Source organism: Cryptomeria japonica, chromosome 8 (genome assembly GCF_030272615.1).
Source record: "Cryptomeria japonica chromosome 8, Sugi_1.0, whole genome shotgun sequence".
Lineage (NCBI taxonomy): Eukaryota > Viridiplantae > Streptophyta > Pinopsida > Cupressales > Cupressaceae > Cryptomeria > Cryptomeria japonica.
In genome coordinates this window covers 596,340,156-596,357,329 of record NC_081412.1, presented here as the reverse complement: position 1 = coordinate 596,357,329, position 17,174 = coordinate 596,340,156, and the positions used below count along the sequence as shown (strand labels likewise).

General features: G+C 36.8%; 1 long non-coding RNA gene across 1 annotated transcript; it reads right to left on the bottom strand.

The window, feature by feature from the left end:
* Positions 1 to 4,444: 4,444 nt before the first annotated feature.
* LOC131857959 (uncharacterized) lies at positions 4,445 to 4,870 on the bottom strand. The gene is made up of 3 exons (XR_009358787.1): positions 4,791 to 4,870; positions 4,607 to 4,684; positions 4,445 to 4,515 (listed from the first exon to the last, which is right to left on the bottom strand). It is a non-coding gene; the product is annotated as an uncharacterized LOC131857959 (long non-coding RNA).
* Between the last annotated feature and the right edge of the window lie 12,304 nt (positions 4,871 to 17,174).

Genomic DNA, 17,174 nt, shown 5'->3' with positions numbered 1-17,174 from the left:
GGCATGGAGACAGATTAGGACACATGCAAATAGATTGTTTAGACATTTTTTTAATAATAAGAAATTTGGATTTCAATGTCAATTAATGGTACAACTAATTAAAATGACTAAAATGAGAAAAGTGATGAAGAAGTTAGGCTTTTATGTCAAACCCAAGAAGAAGGAGGAGTCTTTAAAACAAGTTGTATCGACTGTTGCTAGTGCATTTGATACAATTGGAAAGAAAACTTGTTCTAAAGATAAAAATGTAGCATGACGGGCAATAACAACAACTTTAGTAAGCCAAACAACTTCTAATAAAAGAATGATGAGTAACGTAAGTGGATATCTTAATATTCATCGCAAAACTTTGTCAAGAGCTGTAAAAAGAAGAGTTAATTTTGAAAGTGATCCAGCAAACAAATTGTGGACTTTTAGTGGTAGACTACCAAGGTCTGATATGAAGTTTACTGGTGAAGTCAAAAATTTAATCAAAAAATTCTAGCACGATAATACGAGAGTATCACCTAATATTAGAGATGTTCTTAAATTAAGGGTTGGGTAAAAAATTTGTGATCCACATCCAAAACACCTATTGGACATGACTCAAACTGAATTGTATAAAAAAATTTTGGATGATAAGGTGTTGACTATTAGCATTTGTCAAAGGTCTTTTGAAAAGTGTAAACCTTGGTATGTTCGAATTAACAAGGAAAGAGTCACATGTTGCAAAACTCATGTTCAATTTCGCTACCATTATGATGTATTTCGATATATACGTGTTACCATGCATAGTAATGGAATGTTCCAAGAATGTGGTATAAATATACCACCTGAAACTATAAAGGGGTTTATTTCAAGTTTGTTTTGCAACCCACTAAATGAACAAAATTTCCTTTTCAATGCATGTGTTTCTGGTGTATGTGATATATGTGGCAATCTTGCATTGTTGGATGAATGTTTGCATGAAAATCTTTCAAATGATTTTGGACAACAATTAATTGATGTTAAAAGATTTAAAACTATTGAGTATCCACTAAAGGATGGAAAGGTTGGAAAACGATGTGATCTAATCACTAAAAAAGTTAGTGTTCATGCATTTATGAATGAATTCAAGAGTAACATCATAACTAAATATGTTAAACACACTCAAAATGCTAGATGGCTCGATGGTCAGTTTCAAATATGTAAGGATACATTTCTTGTTGGTAGTATACTTTCAGTTGTTGGCCTTGTAGAGAACTAAACGCTTGCACCACAAGATGAGGTACAATCACAATACTACAATTCAGTGCAGGTATCAATTTTTGTCCATATTGTCTATAGGCATGCACCAGATAGTACACAAGAGGATCGCAAAATTTTGAGAGAGTAGCATTTCTATATGAGTGATAATAAATTACACTCATTTGAGTTTATCCAATTTTGCTTCAAAACCTTTTTTCAGAATTTGAGGGAGAGAGAAATTCAGATGACACACATCTAATATGGTTTGATAATTGTACAGGGCAATTCAAGAATACTAGAATGTTTTATTGGTTGAGTAGGATTCATAAGAAAACTAATATCGAACACATTTGGAGTTTTTTTGAGGCTCGAAATGGGAAAGGAGAACATGACAGTGCCGATGCATGTGTTAAGAGAGCCCTTTGCAGAGAGCAACTCAAATTCGAGGAAAAGGCTAAATTTAAAAATGCAAGTGCAATTGTGGATTGGTGTAGTGCAAATTTATCCACAGGATCAAGTCAGAACTCTACAATTAGACATTTCTTTTGGCTAGTTAAAGAGGAGAATATCCTTCCAAGATATGATTGTGATACAATAAATGGGTTAGCTAGATGGCATTCATTTAAGAGTTCTAATTCTAACACTTGGACTATATGGACTAGAGAGCTTGCATGTTTTTGTCAATTTTGTGTTGTAGGTGAATGGGAAGAATGCGAGAATACAGAATGGGTCGAAGAATGGCAACACAAATCCTTAACACCTACTAAGACACAATATGAAGATGTTAGAAGAAATGAAGACCCCGATCATGCATTTGCATCAGAAGATTATGATCGTGTTTCAGACCTCATACAACCTAGTAATTTAATTTAATTTATTGTTTATAACTTTAAATTATATATTTTTATGTATTGTCATATAATTTATGATTACATATTTGAATTATAAATTCTAACAAGTTTTATTTCTACACATTGTACTTAAATTTTTTTTATAGGACATGTGTATGTTGTTGTTGCACCTGAGGATAATGATGAGCAGGTTGAGTATTGGCTAGCTAGATGTGTAGAACCTAAGAAAAAGCTGATATGTGATCAAGTAGATGATGATGGTTTTTAGTATCCAGTTGGGTCTGTTGTGGTGGTTGGTACATGGCTATGCAAATACTTAACAAGAAGCAATGACTTACCAGCTTATGAAGACTACCAATCAGAAAAGAAGATTATACACTATTCTCATTTGGTGGTGGCAACAAACATCAAATTAAAAATATACAAAGGTAGACCTGCTAATAAGGTATTGTGGACACTTTCAGTAGAAGAGCATGAGGCAATCATAGACGCATTGCAGAAGAGAGAGGATGCAGATGGTACATTAGGTTGAATCAAAATTATATGCATGTAAGTTTGTGTTACTTGTGTGAACTCTTTTATATTTAATCATAATAATTTTTCTTTGTCCCTTTAACATTATATTTGTCTACACTTGATACAATTTTGGTTTCATAAACAACATTGTATTAGTTATCTTCTTCTTAATGTTATTTTGTGCACATTGTAATTGTGTTACAATTGAATTCTAATTTTTTATGATATATTTATTTTATTGTAATCTCTTCATAGATTAATTGTAAGTTCAAAGATAGAATTATGTCTTAAATATGACCTGACTCTTTATTTATCATTGTATGACAAATCTATATTTATAGTGTACTTTTTTATTTTAGTACCATGAAGTACATGCTTTTCATACCACTACTATCCGCACTAATAAACCATCAATACACTAGTAAAGTAGTGTGGTCAACTTAAGAGGAAAGTCAATACTATGTTTGTAGCTTCCTAATAATTTGGTTAGCCTTAGTTCCATCAATCTATTGGATTCCTCTATGAGATTCATTTATAATTAATAATCCTTTTATATAATCATGACAATCATGATTCCTCTATGAGATTCATTTTTAATTAATAAGTCAATACTTGTGTGAACTCTTTTAAATATTTAATCATGATAATTGTTTTTCTTTGTCCCTTTAACATTGTATTTGTCTACATTTGATACAATTTTGGTTTCATAAACAATATTATATTAGTTATCTTATTCTTAATATTATTTTGTGCACATTGAATTATAAACTGTTGCACTATAAGATGATCAATCACAATGTTAATATATAAAGTCATAAATAGATCACATAACAAGTCATAAATAAAAAGTCCTATATACAATCACATAACAATTCCTGATGACATAATAACAAGTCTTGAAATAATAATTTAATAAGGAAATGACATTAAAACAAGTCCAAATAACATAATAACAAAACAATGTATCACATATATAATCACTAGAGTGCGTCAAATCACATAGCACGACCTGATATCATAATAGAAAGGAAATGACATAATAAAAAGTCCTATATATAATCACATAACACATAACAACAAGTCCTATACATAATCACATAATAACAAGTCCTAGGATAACATAACAAGTGTCATCATAAAATGTCCACAATACAATAACATGACATGATCTAAAATATACAATCTAAGAGCTCGCATGCATCTCATCTGCAGTCTTCTTCACTCCACGTGAAGGTAGCTGAGATGAATCATCCTACTGCACGTGGTCCTGAGATGCACCATCCTGTGTCTGTGCAATATCAGTGTCTCCACCCTCCTGTGTAGTATCAGTGACTCCACCCTCCTGTGCAGTATCAGTGTCTGCACCCTCCTGTACATTATTAAAAGATTTTACATGAGAAGAAGTTGCTTGCATAATTCACTTATAAAGTAATTAAATACTAAAAAATTTATAATAAATTACCATACGACCGTGCTCTACAATGCCCTCACTGGTACGTGGAGGTCCATTATCATGAACAAGAAAAGTGGTCGTAGCCAAGTCCTGCAAAAAAAAACATTGTACATCAATTTTGATAATCCCTATAAAATCCAAGTACATAGTATAAACAAATTAGAAATTATTTTTGTAATCATCGTGCCTCAAATGATAATGTCGATGGTTGCATCCAGCTCAACCCCATAGCCGTACCAATATTGGTAGTGGTGTTGACCTAGACAACATATATAAAGTATGAATCAAACTTGTATATATACATAAATTATAAAGTATATATATATATATATATATATATATATATATATATATATATATATATATATATATATATATATATATATATATAGACTACAAGATTATCACAGAAAAGCATACATGTGATGCAGGCAAAGTAACTGATGGTCGAAGGCGTACATGTGATGCACCATCAAACATTCTAGAAGCCTACAATTGCAAAAAATAATGAACATGAATCAAAGTTGTACTTAAATTATTAAGCATGTAAACACTTCAAATAAATGGATCAAAAACATACTAGTGGTATATGAGGCTGACCCTCAGTGGTCCATGGGTCACGTGAAGAACTACCCACCTCAGTGCTACATGAAGCACCCTACAAAATTGAAAAAACATATCTTATGTAAATCATTACATTAAAAAATTTATTGTTTATTTTAAATGTACATATCAATACAATGTATCTAGATGAAAGTGCATACCGTAAATGGGGCACCAACATCTCTAGGTATTGAGGTAACATGTTGTCGGTTCCTCAATGATGTGGTATGATCCATCCTCTATTCAAAAAAAATTGACTCATGTTATGGTTCATATGTGTATATATAAGGAATTTAATATTGCACTGTAAATTATACAAATAAATTTGTACCTCTGTAGGCTGATCATCATCTGCCCACAGGAGATCAACATATGAAGAGATGGCATCAGCATGTGCAGCCTCCTCGACATCATCATAACCACCATGGGCAGCATCAACATCATCAAAATCACCATCTCCTCCAGGGGCAACCTCACTCTGTGGACCCCTACATACATCCCCACAACTCGTGCAAACATGTGCTAAGCAGGGGGCAACCCTCACCTCCCACAACTATTGTACCAAATTGCCCAATAGGGTACTCAATGAACCTAGAGCAGAATCCACTGCTCGATGATGGGCAGGTGTTGGAACAACTGGTGATGGAAGATGAACCAATGGATCATTGCGCACACGGTTTCTAACCTTGTCGCTTACTTTTTCTCCTAGCCTATCCTGGGGCATGCCTCTCCCAACCCCCTGAAATGATCTAATATCAAAGTAATTGGGCTTTTTGCCCAATTCAAATTCCACCCATAATTTCTTCAAAAAATACATCGAGACCTACACCATCGAATAGAGATCCGTAGCTAGCAATGCCCAGGTGCCTACACCATCGAATAGAGATCCGTGGCTTCTTCGGATCTATCTCTTCACCCATCTTAGGGTTCACAAAATATTTTTTCAAAGCTATTTTTGTTATTTTAAAGTCATTAACTTGTTTGTATGTGAGGCCATCTGCATAAAATGCACGCAATCCCTCACACCAGCTACGATAGCTATCTAGCTTGCTATCCAATGCCTACACAGATTGTACAATGCCTTGCATACTATCTGCAAGGCGTAACAACTAAGGGGGTGGATGAGGCTCATGCCTAATAGTGTGAATATCTCTAATCAAAGCATCAATATTTGTCCTAATTGTCTGTCGCAACTGATCTAGTGGAGGTGGAGGTGGAGGTGGAGGTGGAGGTGGTGGTGGAGGTGGAGGTGGAGATGGAGGTGGAGGGGGTGGAGGTGGAGGTGGTACTATACCTAATAGCTCATCTATCTCAAACTCATCCATCATGTGAAAATAATCTGCATATATATACAAACATGAAAATTTACAATTACAATTACAAACATGAAAATTTACAAACTTGAAAATTTACAATTACAATTACAAACATGAAAATTTACAATTACAAACTATTTAATTTACATTTCACCTTCCAAAAAAAATTATAATTAAATACAATTTAGCAACTTAAATATAAAAAAAGGAAACTCACATAGATCTATAATATTATTAATAGGTGGGTAATAATAAGCATCATTTAAGAAATATTATCCACTTAAATCAAAGTATAAGAAAAATTCTACAAAATAAAACATCATAATATGCATGCAACTCAAACAATACTTTTTAACATCTAAAGATGAATTAGTATAAGTTCCATCAAAATCATAAAAATAATCATAAGTTAAAGTCATAAGTTATATCTAAGAACTTGTCAATACATGTACTACTTTGTTGTGTTCTTTTCTAGAATCATTGGATGATTTAGTGATCACAACTAGTAGTACTACGCTAAGTTGAAGCTTGAATAAATGACCATTTTTTGTGATTTCACATTCTAGTCATTTACTTGGACATCTTGGCACTTGAAAATGATCATCTTACATGAGATGAATTTGTTTGATATGTTTTATATGTATTGATTTTACTGATTTTTAAAGGTTTTATTTGAGGAGGTATCATAGGTTTCTCTATTCATCCTTTTGTGGTAAAATTAGAAAGGGATAACTATGATTCTTTTGTAAAATGGTATCTTCATAAGTTTTAGGTGGTGTAATCATTTTCCTTTTATGTATGGAGTCATACCTAAACTAGAAACAATAGAAAATATATAATCTTGGTGTAACATCATTGACCATGTAGGAGTGATTTGATCTAGTATCAAGATCATGATTTTATGTGTATTGCATTGGATATTGATTTCCCCCTCACACTTTGGAATAGACTTTAGGAGATCCATGGAGACCCTCATATATCTCCATTCCTAGAGGATCCTATTGTAGATTGCTTCATTCCCTTTGCAGATGAAGATCACATACCCTTCGATGGTGATACTTAAGAGGAAATTCATTATATCATATTAAATAATTTTCAAAATATATTTTAATTATGTACATCAATTATATCAATTAGAATAAACATTTGGTAATTAAATACAAGCAATTATCATAAAAAATTTAGAATCAATTCATTCTAAATGTAAAATGATACATACACATATAAATATATAATCAGTTTTTTAATTTAATATATACTTGGAAAAATAAATTTATATAGACATGTAAATTTTTAAGTAATTTAGTAGGGTTTATAATGAAACCTATCCAAGAAAATTTGTCATATATTAGAATACATAACTCGTCTACCCTATATAGACACCACCCTCAACTCTCCCTTCTTGATGGTTCTTATTTTACTATTTAAATTAATGCTTTCACATAATATATAATACATTCACTTCCAACACACACTCTACTATTTTCATGTGCATTTTGCAAACCAACCAACACTTTACTAATATTGCTACAATAAGATTGCAATACCTCAAACTCTTGATGTACACCTTCTATTTATACTTTCTTGCTTTCCATTTGAGGCAAGTAGGCCACTAAGTCCAATCCTTTCGAGAAATCAACAAACATTTCTTAGACAACCCTACCTTGATTCTCCCTTAACAATTTTCATGTCCATAATTAAAAGGAGTCTTAAGATCCATTTTCATAAGCCTACATTAATAATGAACATAATTAGGTTGAAGAAAAACCCCTCTTAGATAAAAAAATTTGTGATGTTACCTACCTTCATACTTGTCTCTTCTAGTGCAACTTTCATGAATCCTAGAGTTTATTTTGATTTGTAAATAAAGATTTGGTTAAACCTTTTGTAAAATAAATTATTACAGGGTATTTGATCCTTTCCTTTCTCTATGTTTATTATACTTATCATCCAATCCAATGGAAAAATACACTCTCCTATAACCCAAAAAAACTAAATTTAACTCTAAAAGCTCCAATCAAAAACTAAATATATGTTCCATTTGATACAACACTTCTAGGAAAAACACTGATCACTAAGCACCATTTAATACCATAAGCACCAATAACACTCTTTCAAATGTTATAGCACCACCTTTATTACTAGTCCATTAAATTAGTATTCTACAAAATAAACACTAATCTAATGAAATTAAAACCATTTATTTAAAACTTATAATTCTCCTTAATAGAATCCTTATCAAACCTCAATAATAGTTAAGGAACATTAATCCATGGTGTCCAACTCAATTGCTTAGGACATGAAAACGTTAAAATTTCAGACACTAAATATAGCCGCCATTACGAATGCTTAAGGTGGTTGATAACATACATGTTACTCTAAATGTTTTCTTGAGCTAGGAATCATGGTATATCGCCAAGTTATTGAATCTTAATCCAATGTTTATGGTTCTAATTAAAGATTATAATTAAAGATTATAATTTAGGGTTTAGGGTTTAGGGTTTAGGATTTAGGGTTAATCAACCAAGCTAGTCAAATTTCTCCTCGGACTTGTTCATTTTTTTTTCTATTTAGGGTTTAGTGTTCGTTTTTCTGTTCAGGGTTTATTGTCTATTTTTTGCGTCTAATGTTTATTGTTCATTTACGTTTTTGTTTTTTGTTTTTTTCCTATGGTTTTTGCTATTCATGTTTTTTGCAATATTTGAAAACTGAAAACTATTTTAAACATGAAATAAAAGACGATTTTCAAACTTTAAAACATAAAAATTAAAAAATAACAATACATTAACATTTTTTAATGAAAAACAATAAAAATAAATAAAATAGAATATAAAAAATAAAACTAAATACCTGGAAGGAGGTAAAAATGGTCTAGGGGGTCAGCTGAGGTGGAAAAAATGGGTACCCATGCTCCTCAGAAACGCCTGCCTGTTTTCCAAACAGTAAAAATGATGGAAAATGGTTAAAAATAAAAAATAAATACATTTCAAAAACGGGCGCCCATTTTTTTCAAATCGGGCACCCGATTTGAAATAAATGGGCATCCGTTTAGCTTTGGGCACCCGTTGCTAAATAGACACCCATTTTTTGATGGCTCGGGCACCCAAAGCTAAACGGGTGCCTGATTTGTAAAAATCAGGCACTTGTTTCTAGCGGGCTCATTTCCCAACCCATGGACTTCCACAGGATTGGGACCCAACTTTGTACGTTTACCCAAATGTTGTTTGATGAAAATGTGAGTTATTCGATTAGCTTGATTGATTAGATTGATAAGATTGAAAAATCTTGATTGATTAGATAGATAAGATTAAGAGTCAGTCTGGTTTCAGGAAGGATTCATCCTATATAAGACATAGATCAGAACATCTGGTTTCAGGAAGAATACATCTTGTATAAGACATGATCAGAATTAGATTGTCTGGTTTCAGGAAGGATACATCATGTATAAGATGTGATAGAATTGATTAGGTTTGATTGGTTGATTTGATTTAATAAGGTTGATTAGATAAATAACTGACAGTTTGTTGATAGAAAGTTGCAGAAAGATTTGGATATGTTGATGTTGATTCTGTTGAGAGAGATAGCACAAAATTTTCGTTGGGTGGGCAATATCTGAAGAGATATGAGTTATTTGCCTAATTACGTATAGATTTAACCTTGGATAAAAAGGAGCACGCAGGATCCCATGCAAGAATGAAATGTAAACCTACGACCAGACTAGTCGCTGGATTATTTTGCATTTTTGTCATCATTGAGCTTTTGAAATGTGGGAAGTGAGTGCAAACATTGATGGTATAATTAAACCATGATGACTTGAGCACTATTTTTCTGGATTTTGATATAGCAAGTTAGCACAAGCATCGAGGTATAATTGAACCGAGATGACCTGAGTGTTGCTTGCATAGAATGGGTAGTATTAATCATTTTATTATGCAAATTGGAAATGTCTTCAATGATACTCTGATGATCATGTCCTGAGACAAATGTGTACATATTAGTGATTAATTTTCAGATAGCAGACAAGAAAAATATCATGTTCCTTCTTTGTTCCTCTAGTCAAAGACATCCTGGAGTCACTCAGAAATCATGATAGCGAAAATCAATATAGAAAAGTTAAACAATCATGTTAAAATCATTATCCAAAAGATATTATCCACTGAAAAGTGTGTGATGTGTTTAGATTGACTTCGTGATAGCTTGATAGTTGATAGTTTGATCTTGTGTTCAACATTGGATGTGTCTAAGTTTTCGCTTGATAAGAGTTGTCTAACTATTGTTCTACCTATTTGATTAAGCTCAGAATGATCAAGAGTTTGCCCCTAGCTAGGTGTAGGATTTTGCCCCAAGCCTAGAAACAAAGTTGTTATGATATATCCAATGATCCAAAACATGGCAAGAAGCCACCTAGGATGTCTATGTATGTACAAAGGCTTCATTATGGTCAGCGCTGATGGAAAATGAATGGATGCAAGCGGAAAGATGCATGAACTAATATGGAAGAGCTAGTGGACAAATAAAGCCTATTTACCAGGTTTTCACCGTCTATTTTTATTGCACTTTTTTCTCATATTTGATTTTTTTTGTTTTTTTTTTCATTGTTCTTGATTTTTTTTGCTTTTTTCACTGTTTTGGTTTTTTCTAATTTTTCACTGTTACTGATTTTTTTGCTTTTTCAGACATAAATTTTTTTTAGGTGCATGCTATTGATAGGTTCCTCAAGTTTATCACCATCCTATGTTGATAGTTGATATGCTCATGACCCAAATACTATTGTGACCACAAATGGACCTAACCAGTTTGGTTCAAACTTTCCTTTCTTTTCTCGATCTACCTGGTTGCGTGGATTTTCCTTTAGTACTAGTTCTCCATCTTGAAAGACTCTTGGTTTAACCTTATGATTATAACTCTGACATATTCTTTGTTGATATACTTTTAAAAGATCAAAGGCATTTTGTCTCCGTTCATGGATCAATTCTAACTCTTGCAATCTAGATACTCGTTGTTCTTCATCTGCGATGAGACTTTTTAGTGATACACGTTGTGTATGGTGAAAATGGATAACAATAATAACAATATTGCAAGGCTAAAATGAATCCAACCACTAAACCCTAGCCTAACAATGAACAAAGATCCACCATAACATATGAAGATAACCTAAGACAATGCAAAATAACTCAAAATCACAAAGATTATACCATCACATGTCCAATAGGGTTTTGATCTCCATTCTTCCTATCTCCATTGATCTTGCTTGATATATTTGCTCTCAGATTTTTGTATGCACAAGAGCTCAACAAAGAACGGAATGTGGTTGCAAGTAGGATCGTAGTGTAGCCAAGTCTTCAAGATTAGTCATTAGCATGTGTCATTAGGCCTTAGGGTTTGACAATGAAGAAAGCATCTCCTTAAATAGAAGACACAATGAGAAATGGAGGGTTAAGATTGAAAGGTGTAAAAAGAGAGGTCGGCTAGGATTAGAGGGTAGGTAAAAGAAATAGTAAAATAATGAAAGAGGTAGGTAGTGTATGAATTAAGAGATGAATGACATGTGTCATGGATAGAAAAAGATAATGAATTAATTAAATAAATAAAGATTTATTTAATTAATAGAAGAAGTAGGACAATTAAATAAATAAAATATTTATTTAATTTAGGAAAGGGATAATTTAAATAAATAAATGTATTTATTTAAATGAGAAATAAGGCTAGAAGAGGATAAATGAATTAATTAAATAAATAAAAATTTATTTAATTAATAGAAGAAGTAGGCTTAGATAATTAAATAAATAAAAATATTTATTTAATTAGACATGACAATTTTGAGTGTCTACATTTTTCCCCTCTTTGAGACAATGCGGCTTGTCGCGTTGTTTCAAAGAAGATAAGATGAACTGATACAGAGTTGCCCCAGTATGGGAATAATATGCCCCCTCGAGAGATTGGATGAAAATGTCTGAAAAGATTGCAGACAATCTCTTGATAAGAAAGACGGGATAGAATGGACTAATCAGATAAAGTGACAAAGTCACGGGATAAAGAAGATTGACTCGGGAAATGAGGGCGAGGGCTAGGGTAGGCTATAGGATAGACCATGGGCAAAAGACATCCTCATTGTCATCCACACCCTTACAAGATCACAGTGCAGAGCGAGAAAAGAGCAGCAGCAGTCAGCAGCGATGGCTTTCATTCATAGATTCGACCGCGTTCGCCGATTCCAGCGACCAGCAGATGCAGGAGAGCCGGTAAGTACCGCAAAACCTCCTCGTACTTTCACGCATTTCAAGTTTTGTCATTAATGCATGCTAGGTAGCAATAAATGCGCTAGGAATAGGATAGTTAAAAAATGCAAAAACGCGCAACCGCGTCTGTGTCAGTGCCAGGCGCGTCTGTGTCCAACAGGCGCGTCTGTGTCGGGTCCAGGCGCGTCTATGCCTGGGACCGCATTTGTGCTGAATGCGGACGCGTTTGAAAATTGTAGGGGCGTTTATGTCATGTAGGGACGTCTGTGTTCCCTGGCCGCGTTTGTGCATGATATAGGCACGTATGTGTTCAGGAAGCGCGTCTGTGTTGCAGAAGCGCGTTTGTGCAGTCTATAAGCGCATTTGTGAGTTTAAAGCGCGTTTGTGTGTCAAAAATGCATAGTTTGAGTCGTCTAGGTCAAATCGGCAGTTCTGTGATGAACATACGCTGTCGATTGGATAAGCTGCTGAGAGGATACACTCAAACAGGTCCTCTAAGATGACTAGGATAGATCAAGGCACTTTGTGATGAACAGGGAGCACCAAGATAGGCAGCACTTTGTGATGAACAGGGAGTGCGAATGTGAGTAACACTTTGTGATGAACAGGGAATGTCACACACGTAGTACTTTGTGATGAACAGGGAGCACTACTAGGGTAGATAGCAACACTTTGTGATGAATAGTGAGTGTCACTAGGATAGATAGCCATATGCATTTAGGTAGTAAGTAGCATTTTGTGATAAACAGTGAATGCCACGATAACTGACATGATTGATTGTTTTGACTGCAGGAGTATTTGCCTATGTTGGAGTCACGGGAGAGATTCCCATCGACTCAGAGGTTGCGACCAGAGTTGTCGATTCAGGACATGATTTCTATTGAGGAGATGGGTCTCACACATGTGCTATATGTGCCCGAGTTTCGAGCAAACATGGGTTTGCTGACTGCACTGGCGGAGAGATGGCACTCCGAGACTTGCACGTTCCATTTGCCTATGGGGGAGATGATAGTGACGCTGGAGGATGTCTACAAGATTTTGCATATTCCGATCGATGGAGAGTTGATTCCATACGATCGAGACGGAGACAGAGAGGCATTGAGACGGGTATTTCAAGAACCCGGGTTGGAGATGAGAGTAGGTCACGTGGCATGGGATACCATGACCGCGACAGGGCTAGCATTGCCGGCTGTTATTGGAGGAGCCATCAGTGGTTTCTTATGTCCAGACAAGGCTACACGGGGATTGGCAGTTGGCTGGGGAGGAGCATTGGAGACACTGATGACAGAGCACACCAGATATGCATGGGGGCCATGTATCCTGGCACATTTATACTATGAGCTGCATCAGTTTGTTTACCATGGATCAGTGGGACTGGGCTGCGGAGTGACTCTCCTACAGGTGTGGGCATATGAGCACCTTCCTATCACACGACCTATCCACTTCAGAGGCAGAGGGCATGGACGGAGTTTTGTGCATTTATATGATATGATTACATCACAGCCTCGGATTGGTCGATTGGAGCATTGGAGACGCGTCATAGATGACATTGATATGGTTATCTGGAGGCCGTACCTGGGGTGCGAGGAGTGGGATGACGACGCAGTGGAGCTACCCTATGCATTCAGGAGTAGGTATCTTATTGGGCGGACACCCTATATTCTGGAGAGGCAGCTTGTTGACAGGGTATGCAGACAGTTCGGCCGGATCCAGAGGATGCCGCGAGGCTCGGGCATGTATGCCCGTATAGTCAGAGATCAGGTACAGTTCGGGCCACTTCTATCATATGATCAGGCCGTGACACAGATGGCCGAGATGATGCCATTACCGTGGGACATGTGGCCAGAGGTAGAGGATGCAGGGATGGACGCAGAGTATTCTGCATATTGGGCAGAGCATCCATTTCCGAGGTTGACAGATCCGGGAGAGCTGTTGGAGGGAGAGGTGGGAGGGGATGATGATGATGATGGTGGAGGAGATGGAGGTAGGGGCTGGCGGAGGTGGAGGGGAGTAGTGGGGGAGAGGCGGGTGGCACCTCGGAGGGAGGGAGGATAGGAGAGAGCAGCCCAGGTGGTGAGAGGTCGGGGTGGATTGCCCCTACAGGTACCAGCAGCACAGGGTCCTAGAGCACAGGGACCTAGACAGGTGCAGGGACAGGAGCAGGTGCAGAGACAGGTACCTATTCAGGCACCTAGACAGGTACAGGGAGAGGCACAGGTACAAGCACCTGCAGAGGAGGAGCCACAGGCAGAGGCTGAGGGTGGAGATCCTGAGGAGGATGAGCTGCTAGAGCTGAGAGAGATCTGCCAGGGCTAGGCAGACGAGATTTTAGATTTGGTGCGGGAGAGAGATCGCCTCAGGATCAGGCTCAGGGACACAGAGCGGGAGAGAGACCAGGCCATCCAGCGATATACTGAGGCCGAGACAGCTCTAAGGGTAGGGAGGCGGGCAACAGAGGATGCAGGGGCAGGCTACGCATATGTGCTGCGAGCCGGGGAGGAGATCGCCTACTGGAGGGATCTGTACTATGGTGTCGTGCCAGCGGATCAGTGGGCGAGGAGCTTCCATAGATCGTCGCGCACAGCGACGGCTACGGGAGGGAGTCGTAGGAGGCAGGCATCCAACGGTGGGGTCATGGGTCCTCCACCACCACCAGACAGGCAGGGGGATCCTGGAGCGGGGCCATCTAGAGCTCAGCCTCCGTCGAGGCCAGGCGACTCCGAGGGAGGGAGTTCATCATAGCCGTAGAGGGCTCCCCTTTGTATCAGTAAATGTACCATTTTTGTATTGTAGACACCTGCGGGTGATTTTGTAGCCATATGATTCTTTTGACATCATTGTATCATGACACTTTTGATTATATATGAGAGATGATCCATTTTTGCGGCAGCTATATGCATGTGTACCTTATGTGATGAGATGTTCTTATGTGATGCATGTTTTATGATATGGATGCTTATATGATGCAATGCAATATATTTTTGTTCTTTTATGTTGTATATGTGATGCATGATGCAAATGTGAATGTATGTAATGCAAATGATTATTTACATAATGAAAATGTGAGATGTGCTAACATGTGTTGTATGCAGGATGTGATGCAATTGTGATATCTATATGTATGTATGAAATGCTTATATGTGGTGATGCAGGTGTAACTATATGAAATGCAAATGTTTTTGGTGTGTCATCATACTCAGTCATGTGATAGCAGGCTATGCGGACTCGAGAAGGACAATGGAAGTCAATCAAGAAAGGGGGATGGAAGACAGAAGATATGAACGTGAAAGAGCTTCTTGTGCGTTATCATCATTGAGCTTATTATGGTAGAATAGGTTATGACAATCGAGGCATTTGTTCGGCCCAGAAAGTCATTGTACTTGTTTGCATGGAGATAAGACAGTCACAAACAAGGAATGCCCCAGTTCATACTAGACTCGCAGTGTCCTCATATCCTTGGACAAGTCATAGCATTACTAAAAGACAATCCACAGACAGCAAATGCAAATAGGTGACGATACCCCATCCTCGCCTTTCTAGTCAAAGACATCCTGGAGATAGAATCTCTAGTCAAAGACATCCTGGAAAAGCTAAAATACATGTCACCAAAAAGATAAAATCAAAAGAAAACCAAGACTCGACACCAACATCCACTGTAATCCTCAAGTTTAGTGTCTCTTGTCACTTGTTTAAGTCTTATTCGATTGTGGTCACAATGTTCACTTTCACAAAAAGGATAGATAGCACTGAACCATATGTTGTCTGAGTCTGTTGAAAGATTTGATTTTGTTGAAGCTCATTGTTGCTGCTGTGTCTCATTTGAAACTGACTGAATCCATAAAACTGATACTTTATTGTGGAGAAGATGGAACTTTATTGCGGATCTGTGATGCAAATGCTGCTTTATTGCGGATTGTGCGCGGATAAACTTGAAGGAAGCTGGAAGAAACTGTACTCCTCGAAATATGTGATGTTCTCAGTTCTACACCCATCACTAGACATAGGAATTGCCTTGGCCACAGATAGGATTTGATTTATTATGGATGGAAAGGGATGCGAAAAGGGAGGTTTATTATGAATGGCTAACCAATCTTGGGTAGATCAATAACAAGCCATGATGGGACTGGGTAAGTTTATTATGAACGAATAGGTTGTGAGCGTGTGCAAAGTGAAAGATGAAAGAGAATCCTGAAAGAGGGAGGAGCAAAGTCTCTACGCATGGCGCTGGTGATCCAGTTTTCACCATGGTACTTGCCCAGGGCACCACCGAAGTGGTTTTCACCATTGGACGAAATTATTTCTCTTTACTTTTTTTGATTTTTCAATGTTTTTGTTGTCACAAGGCGCCTGTTTGCCAGGTTTTCACCATGTAACGATTTTTTTGTTTTATAATTTTTTTGTATTTTTGAGTTTTTTGATTTTTTTGTATTTTTGAATTAGGATGTTCCGAAGAGCTTATGTGTAGAACTTGCGAAGGTGCATGCTATTGATAGGATCCTCTAAGGGTTCACCTTCTGTAGTTGAGAGCTGATATGCCCCAGATCCATATACCACTGTAATGATGTAAGGACCAAGCCAGTTTGGTTCGAACTTGCCCTTCTTATCTCTGTCTTGCTGATTCTTGGGGTTCTCTCTGAGGACTAAGTCACCTACCTCAAATGTGCGAGGCTTAACTTTGTGATTGTAACTGCGACTCATTCGTTGTTGGTAAGCCTTGAGATGATTAAAAGCAGTGTGCCTTCGTTCCTCCAGCAGTTCTAGTTCTTGTAAGCGAGAGACCCTGTAGTCTTCATCGTTGATTATGTTTCTCAAGGAGACCCGTAAAGAAGGTAGCTCGACCTCAATAGGTAAGATGGCTTCAGAGCCGTAGACAAGTGAGTAGGGTGTAGCTCCTGTAGGTGTGCGAACACTTGTGCGATAGACCCAGAGTGCAGGATTGAGTTGGATATGCCAGTTATGGCCAGCGTCGTCGACTGTCTTTTTAAGGATT